The sequence below is a fragment of the Kogia breviceps genome, chromosome X, assembly GCF_026419965.1.
Source record: "Kogia breviceps isolate mKogBre1 chromosome X, mKogBre1 haplotype 1, whole genome shotgun sequence".
Lineage (NCBI taxonomy): Eukaryota > Metazoa > Chordata > Mammalia > Artiodactyla > Physeteridae > Kogia > Kogia breviceps.
The window spans coordinates 125,925,075-125,934,888 of record NC_081330.1 but is presented as its reverse complement, the minus strand read 5'-3'; positions in this window follow the sequence as shown (position 1 = coordinate 125,934,888).

Sequence of the window (9,814 nt, the reverse complement as noted above, 5' to 3'; positions counted from 1 at the left end):
TGAAAATGTATTAGTATCCCATAAATTTGGAGATGTGTATGCATCATAACGACATTTTAAAGAAAATTTCCATTCAGATGTATACCTCAAAACACCAAACTGAGAAAAAGATTTCGATATATCAAAATTGCAATTTGAACTGCTTGCCCAAAGTTTTACATAAGGCAGGAATTTTTTCAACTACATTTACAAAATAGGGAAAACTGATTGGTAAATTTGGGATAATGTAAACCTGCTAATCTTTGAGTTCTGTAAACTGTTCTCACATAGAAGCTTCCTCATCAACAGATTACCACTTGCAACCATTTCTCAACCTCCATTCAGAGTGACCAGTGATAGTGAAGTGATGGCCCCGTACCTGGATCTGTGGTTGGCCCTGTACCTGGACCAGGATTTGGAATCCGCAGGAACCTGGCTTGCTGAAAGCCAGGTGGTCTATTAAGGTCCAAGCCAATAGGGAAGCAGCTGAGAGTCAGACTCCTTGAAGTTCCCCTCAAACAGCAGGGCCAAAGGCTCAGAGGTGAACTAGGCAGAGGTCAAGACTTCACAGTTGAGAGCCCAGTGGGGATAAAATCAGAGGTTTGAGGCAAGGCAGAATGGAGAAACCATTGTGAAAATAGCCCCTTGCATGCTCTCGAATTGTCCTCCAGTCCCATTTCATAGACATACGCCATAGTTGCAAGGAGAGGGGACTGAAAATACGAGTCTTTTTTAAGTGATAGAGAGCACCCACGTGCTGCTGGAGACTAGAAGGCTTGCTCGGATTGCCTGAGGGGGTCACTGAGGAGGCCTAGGTGGCCACAGAGCCAACAACATTTTCAGAGGGGACCACGGCCGCCTGGACACAGAGCCCCGCCGCAGACTCCTGAGAGCCACACAGCTGTCACAATAGAACACAGGCATAAGATGCCATGACGTACGGAGCCAGTGGCACATTGATGAGGGCAGGTGAGCTGCAAAGGAGGGATGCTATTTGCTCTTCCTTATGTGACCTCGTGCCTGCATACTGTCCATGATGTTATGGCCCACAGAAGCATAGAGCAAAGGATTCAATTATGATCATTTCATTCTGCCTCTTTTATAGAAGCTAAACATTAGTAAAAACCATGTTAGAATAATTGCTGTAATTTCTTAGGCTATTGCTCTATTTGGAGCTTTTGAAAACAATCTAAGTTACTTTCTAAAATCTTGACTGTCGTGTAGAGATCTGGAGATTTTCTTATGAATGGGGAAAGCAGGAAAACAGCAATGTATATTACCCATGAAGAAGAAAATTCTGTTGAGGCATAACATATAGGCAGTAAAATGCATAGATCTTAAGTGCGCAGTTCAGGGAGTTTTAACAGAGGAATACATCCATGTACCCATCACCTCAGTCAAGATATGGAACATTTCTGTCTCCCCAGAAAGTTCCCTCATGTCCCTTTCCAGTCAAAACTCCCTCTACCTCTTCCACTCCCAACCCCAAGCCACTACTATTTGAATTTTTCACTATAGGTGTTTTGATTGTTCTAGAAATGGATATAAATAGAACCATGCAATATGTACTCTTTCTCCATCTGACTTCGTTCACTCAACATGCCGATTTTGAGAGTCATTCATGTTGTTGCATGTATCAGTATTTCCTTCCTTTTTATTGCTGAGTAATATAACATCACAATTTGATTATCCACTCACTTGTTGATGGAAATTTGAGTGTTTCCAGTTCTTGTCTACTATGAATCAAGTTCCTGTGAACATTTACATACAAATCTTTCTGTAGACATATGTATTCATTTCCCCTGGGTAACTACCTAGGAGTCTAATACCAGGATTAAGAATATGGAAACTATATAAGAAAGTGTCAGACTCTTTTCAAACTATAGCATACCATTTTATACCCCCGCCAACAATGTCTGAGAATTCCTGTTGCTCCATACCCTAGCTACCACTTGTTCATGCTAATCTTTTCATTTGAACTATCTTACTAGGTTTATAGTATGTATCGTAGTAGCTCATTGTGGTTTTAATTTGCATTGCCTGATGACTGGCGATGCTGAGTATCTTTTCAGGTGCTTATTGGTCATCTATAATCTTCTTTTGCAAAGTGTATTTTCAAGTCCCGTTTAAAAATTTAATTGTCTTTTTATTATTGATTTGTAGCGGTTCTTGTTAGCATCTGGATTTGTGTACTTTGTCATGGATTATTGCAAATCTGATCATAGTCTGTGGGTTTTCTTGATGGTGTACCTTGGTGAGCAGAAATTTTTAATTTTGATGAACTGTGGTTTATCACTTTTTATTTTATGGTTAGTGCCTTTTGGGTCCTGTTTAAAGACATCTTTGCTTACTTCAAGGTCAAGAAGATATTTCCTGTGATTTCCTCAAGAAATATTATGGTTTTTGCCTTTACGTTTAGGCCTATGATCCTATGAAGGTATTTATATCATTTTCTACTTATATACAAATCTGTCAGGGATATGAAAAACAACTTATATGACAAAACCTCTCTTTGTGAAAATAGTGGCATGCAAAACATATGTCCTAAAAATAAGTTATTCATAGTGGCCTATTAAATTACAGTCATGTATTAGTAAGCAAGTGATTTAGAAAATCAGCTGCCTTTCATTCTATTGGGAGAGCTTGCTAATTAATGTAAAACTCGCTTTGTAATAATATGGGAAAGATTATCTAGCTGAATTCAGTTTTGCTGACAAAAGAATGTGCAGGTTTTTCTGTACTTTTCTTTTACACAGATGCATTTCACAATTTGAAATAATTTCTTATCAATGCCATATTGTCTCTAGAAATCTCTTTCCTCAGCTTCTATGCAGAACAACTCATCATCCCCTTTCTTTTATGAGTGGCACATGGTGAGCCCTCCAAGAGGTACTGAGGATGGTCTTTATCAACAGCAAGGCCAGCTGGTATAACCTTCATCTCTATTTCCAAGCAGAAACTCAAGAACAGTTCAGTTTGCAAATGGAAATTCCTCCCTCCCTTCCTCTTTCTTCCATTCATCAAAAGTTTGAAACACCTCAGGTTTACCTGAGGTAGTATACATAATTACAGGAGCCCCAGGGATCATTTCTTGATCATTAAATGTAGTTTTCTTATTAATTTTTATCTACATGAAATATTTGAATAATTAACTGTATCGGTGTCTCTAACTCTAGAGAAACAGAACCAGTAGGATATATGTATATGTATATGTATGTGTGTGTATGTACATTATACATACATACCTATATAACATATATACCTATATAACATACATTGAGGAGATTTATTTTAAGGAATTGGTCCATGTGATTGTGGGGCTGCCAACTCTGAAATCTGTAGAGGCGGGATGGCAGGCTGGCAACTCAGACGGTAGTTGGGTGTGGAGGGTAGGCCAGCAAGCTAGAAACTTGGGCAAAACTTCTCTGTTACAGTCTTAAGGCAGAATTCCTCCTTCTCGGGGAAACCTCAGTTATTGCTTTTAAAGCCTTCAACTGATTGGATAAGGCCCACCCACATTATGGAGAGTAATTCCCTTTACTTAAAGACAACTGATCATAGATGTTAATCACATCTACAAAATACCCTAACTAGACTAGTATTTGATCAACCAACCAACGATAGCCTAGATAAGTTGACACATCACATTTAACCATCACGATAATATTTAGCAGATTCTTGAGTAGTAAGTCATTGGGAACAAAAATATTTTATAATAAAGCCCAATTTTCCAAAAGCAATACAATCATTAATTTTTGAGCCAGGCTTTTATGAGTCAGGGGAGGCCTGGGAGACTACAGCTTTTCAACAGAGAAGAGGCAGGCCAAGGACATGTGGGAAGGGTCTGTCCTGGGAAGGCCCCATAGCCTCCTGCTCGGTTACATCACTCTGGTCCTGGCCACTATCATGTCTCCTGTGGACCACTGAGATACTTTCCTAACCCTTCCTCCTGCTTCTCTATTTGCCCTCACAATCCATTTACACGTTATTTTAATAACTATAGTACTGTGACTTTACTAGATAGTCAGGATATGAAAAGACTGTGGGGTTCACTCAGGCCTCTGGAGCTGGAGGAGAAAGTATTCAGTATCTTTATCAGCCAAATATATTCAAAACCTCATCATTTAGATTTGGGGAAGAGGTTCCAGGCTTTCATTGGTGAATGGAAGATTCAGATTACATGGAATTGAGCTGTGAGAGCACCCCATGTGGAAAGCATTAATGTGTCAGCTATAAAGAGCCTTCAGTGTGTCACTTGAGGGTTGTGTATGAGCATCTATTCACAGGGTCTGAGGCATGGGCCTCTTTTCAGGCAACTAGAAGACAAGCCTAAACATCACCCAGAGAGGTAACCCAATATTCTTGGAGGATGCCATAATTGCTTGAATGAAAACATTAAGATGCTTAATGCTTAAGGAAACAGTTATGTTTCCTTAGTGGATAGACATCCTTTAATCCAAGGAAAAGTTAGAATTTAGAAAAAAAATTTAAGAGAATCAAAACTATAGCATTAATATTTTTGTGGTTAATAATAACCTATGCCTATTTGCTATTTAAGGTGTTTTTAACATTTGAGAGAATTTATCCTATTAAAATAACCAATCAGCTTTGTGATACCAATTCAAAATATGTATTTGAATTATTGATTTAAACTTGTGATTTTAGCTTGAAATCTTATGAAGTTTATAAGCAATATTGAAATGGAGCAGGATCCTGTGGGGCCCTCCCTGGTACAGATTCTTTCCGTGTCCTCCTCCCCACCCCCATTTCTTATTTGCAGGAAAGAGGCTTCAGCCTCCTTGACCTTGCCTGAGTTCCAAAGGGCAGACTGGAACAGTTGCTAATCAGGGAAGGGAGGGAATGAAGAAACAAAGGAGGAACAGTCAAGAAACAGTAGAGCAGCAGAAGAGGGAGTCAGAGAGTAGGGAGCCACATGGAAAGGACCTAAGAGCAGCCTCTAGGAGATGAGATCAATACCCTTCCAATAGCCAGCAAAGAAACAGGGCCTCAGTCCTACAACCACAGAGAACTGAATTCTGCTAACAATAAGAATGAGCTTGAAAGCATATAGTTTTCCCCAGAGCCTCCTGAAAAGAACCCAGCCTAGTCAACAGTTGGATTCTGGTCTTGTGAGAACCTGAGCAGAGAACCCAATCAAGTTTACCCAGACTGTGACCTACAGAACTGTGTGTTAATAAATGGGTGAAAGAAAGAAGGAAAGAAAGGAAGGAAGGAGGAAAGGAAGGAAGGAAGGAAGGAAGGAAGGAAGGAAGGAAGGAAGGAAGAAAGAAAGAAAGAAAGAAAGGAAAGGAAGGAAGAAAGAAAGAAAGGAAGGAAGGAAGGAAGGGAGGGAGGAAGGAAGGAAGGAAGAAAGAAAGGAAGGAAGGAAGAAAGAAAAGTGCAGCCTTGGGGCAGAGTCCTTGCTCCTCCTCAACGAATATTACATAACTATAACTTTCAGTTCTGTGGGAACTCACACAGGTGGATGATGGTAACTTCTGGCTAAATCCAAGATTCCTGGAGCACTGCCCTGTTACCTCACCACCAACCAATCAGAAGAAAGTCACATGCCCTGCAGCCCTCAGCCCAAATTTCGCCTATAAAACTTCTCCCTGAAAATCATCAGGGAGCTGGGGGTTTTTGAGCATGAGCCACCCATTCCCCTTGCTTGGCCCTGCAATAAAACTTTCTCTGCTCCAGACTCCAACCTTTTGGTTTGTTTGGTCTCACTGTGCGTCTGGCACACCAACTTGCATTCCGTAACGGTATTAGAAAATTCAGGAAAACTTAGGTTTATTAACATATTTACAAATTTAATTCATTAGATTTATAAACATTACTTAAGTACTTGTGAAGGTTTGTTACTCACACAATTGAAGCATGTAAAAAAGAAATAGAATATATTAAAACTTTAAATGCTGGCACAAAAACAGAAATACAGATCAGTGGAACAGGATAGGAAACCCAGAGATAAACCCACACACATACGGTCACCTTATCTTTGATAAAGGAGACAAGAATATACAATGGAGAAAAGACAGCCTCTTCAGTAAGTGGTGCTGGGAAAACTGGACAGCGACATGTAAAAGTATGAAATTAGAACACTTCCTAACACCATCGACAAAAATAAACTCACAATGGATTAAAGACCTAAATGTAAGGCCAGACACTATAAAACTCTTAGAGGAAGACATAGGCAGAACGCTCTATGACATAAATCACAGCAAGGTCCTTTTTGACCCACCTCCTAGAGAAATGGAAATAAAAACAAAAATAAACAAATGGGACCTAATGAAACTTAAAAGCTTTTGCATAGCAAAGCAAACCATAAACAAGATGAAAAGACAACACTCAGAATGGGAGAAAATATTTGCAAACGAAGCAACTGACAAAGGCTTAATCTCCAGAATATACAAGCAGCTCATGCAGCTCAATATCAAAGAAACAAACAACCCAATCCCAAAATGGGCAGAAGACCTAAAGAGACATTTCTCCAGAGAAGTTATACAGATTGCCAACAAACACATGAAAGGATGTTCAACGTCACTGATCATTAGAGAAATGCAAATCAAAACTACAATGAGGTATCACCTCACAGCAGTCAGATTGGCCATCATCAAAAAAATCTATAAACAATAAATGCTGGAGAGGGTGTGGAGAAAAGGGAACCCTCTTGCACTGTTGGTGGGAATGTGAATTAATAATAGCCACTATGGAGAACAGCATGGAGGTTCCTTAAAAAACTAAAAATAGAACTACCATACAACCCAGCAATCCCACTACTGGGCATATACCCTGAGAAAACTATAATTCAAAAAGAGACATGTACCCCAATGTTCACTGCAGCACTATTTACAATAGGCAGGACATGGAAGCAACCTAAGTGTCCATCAACAGATGAGTGGATAAAGAAGATGTGGCACATATATACAAGGGAATATTACTCAACCATAAAAAGAAATGAAACTGAGTTATTTGTAGTGAGGTGGATGGACCTAGAGTCTGTCATACAGAGTGAAGTAAGTCAGAAAGAGAAGAACAAATACAGTATGCTAACACATATATATGGAATCTAAAAAAAAAAAAAAAAAAAAAGCAGTTCTGGTGAACCTAGGGGCAGGACAGGAATAAAGACGCAGACGTAGAGAATGGACTTGAGGACACGGGGAAGGGGAAGGGGAAGCTGGGATGAAGTGAGAGAGTAACATTGACATAAATACACTACCAAATGTGAAATAGATAGCTAGTGGGAAGCAGCCGCATAGCACAGGGAGATCAGCTCGGTGTTTTGTGACCACCTAGAGGGGTGGGATAGGGAGGGTGGGAGGGAGATGCAAGAGGGAGGGGATATGAGAATATATGTATACATATAGCTGATTCACTTTGTTATATAGCAGAAACTAACATAACATTGTAAAGCAATTATACTCCAAAAAAGATGTTTAAAAAAATTTAAATGCTGTTTAACATACTAAAGAGAGTCTAATCAACTGCACTGGCGATGGGAGCAAGCATTAATTAATGATCCTCCAAGAGTGATTATTAAAACTTGGTAGATTTATGAATACAATAATATGATTAGTAAATGGAATGTAAAAGCTAAGAGGAACTGGTTTTTGAATTGGAAAATGTAATTATTTTTAAATATCAAAGGTAATTTAAAATATTTTTTGGGCTTCCCTGGTGGCGCAGTGGTTGAGAATCCGTCTGCCGATGCAGGGGACACGGGTTCGTGCCCCGGTCCGGGAAGATCCCACGTGCCGTGGAGCGGCTGGGCCCGTGAGCCATGACCGCTGAGCCTGCGCGTCCAGAGCCTGTGCTCCACAACGGGAGAGGCCACAACAGTGAGAGGCCCGCGTACTGCAAAAAAAAAAAAAAAAAAAAAAAAAAAAAAAAAAAAAAAAAAAAAAAAAAATTTGCATGTAAAAGCTGATACAAGAAAGAGCAAAACACATTTACTGACATTTAATAATTAACCTTACTACTGTTAAGTAGTCAGGAGTTACCCAAGGATTGTGGGTCGGCTCTTAACATATGTATGTGAACAAGAAGGTTCACTTAAATGGTCCCTCGCACAGAGGGTTGGTTGGAAGGACAAATAACTGTAGCAATTGAGGATGCAGATTTCTAGAAGTTTGGTTACTGCTTCTAATCAGCAAGTGTTCAGAAATATTGAGATCGAGTCTTGGAGTGTCTTGCCATACTATGAAGAAGTGTTTTTTCGAATGGTGAGAAAATAATAACTTGTTTAACTCACCCACTAACCTTCAAAGTAGGCACTGTTATTCTCCTCATTGTTCAAATGAGGAAGGAGAAGTGCAGGATGTTTACGTGATTTGCTGAACAACACAGCAAGCAAAGAATGGAACTGAGATTCACTCTCAGAGCTCCAGAGAATGAGATCTTAACTGTCTGCCTTAAGACTTCTCATTGTATAGAGCGTGAAGCAAAATTACAGAAGTAGCTGATCGACTACTGAACAACTGGAAGCACTACCTGGGCAAAGTTGTGGGGTCATTGAAGTCCAGTCCTCCTTGCTCTCATCCTAACCTTTCTGTGTCCTAAATAAACTTAAGAGGCAATAATCAAGCAAAAAATGTTTATTTGGATCAAAGAATGTGATTTGGGGCACACAGATTTGGGTAGCTTCCCAAACAGTGTCCTGCTAGGGAGTAAAAGTCAGGGGCTTTTAAAGGCAAAGAAGAGAGGGTTGCATTACAAAGAATTTTGTAATTTTCAAGTTGGAGGCAGAAGCTAGTCTTGGCTAAACATGGTTGAATAGTAAGGCTGTTACTAGAGGGAGGTAAAAGTTCGTTAATGTGACAAGTTGCAGGTGTTCTTGTAGAGTTCTTGGAGTAGTTGTGGTTTGGCCCAGTTCAGAACTTCATGGTTCCCGCTGGTGAGGACGTGCATAAGGGTCACCTCCTTAATGGCCTCCCAGCTCCATTTTAAAACCCCTTGACATAGGTGACTCCATTTAATTTCACATTTTACAGTCCTTTCTCGTAATTCTCTTGGAATCTGTCATCCTCCCACTACATGGCAAGGTTAAGTCTGTGATCTGAGACTCCCCACCAATTGGTTAGTAAACATTTCTGTCTTCAGCTGTATTGTTGTTTATTTCAATTGTCATTTTCTTTGTTGTCTCGTCTCTCCAAATGTGGCTTTTGCCTCAGTATTAAAACAATTCCAGCCTTCAGGGAACAGGTGGATAGATATTTGTAGAGTGAAAGTGTTCCTAAAACTCTCAGATAATCCCTCGTTTCCTGCCAGAGGTTGCTCTAGCCCGTTCTAAAGGGCTAGACCTTTAGACCTCTTGGCAGTTGTCAAAAGGGGAATAGTTTGTATTGCTTGTCATCAGCTTTATACAGAAAATGAAGTTTGTCTTAGGTCTACCAGCAAGTCTGCTCTGGTCTTTGTCTATTCTCTCTTGCCTTATGTGATATTTTAAAATATGTCCACAAATTCTTTGACTCATTCTTCAGAAAGTAGAGCCTAATTCCTCTCCCCTCAAGTGTGGCATTGACTAAACGTCTTGCTTCTAATAAATCATGTAAGGTGGAAGTGATAATACATGACTTCTGAGACTACATTGTAAAAGACATTGTGGCTTTCCCCTTGCTCACACTTGGATCACTCACTGTGGAGAAAGCCAGCTGTCATGTCATAAGGGCATCCAAGCAACCTATGAACAGGTCCATGTAGCAAGGAACTGAGGCCTCCTGCCAATAGCCAGCATCAACCTGTCCACCATATGAGCCATTTTGGAAGCAGATCCTTCAGCCCCAGTCAAGCTTTCAGATGATTGTAGCCCAGCCAATACCATGACTGCAGT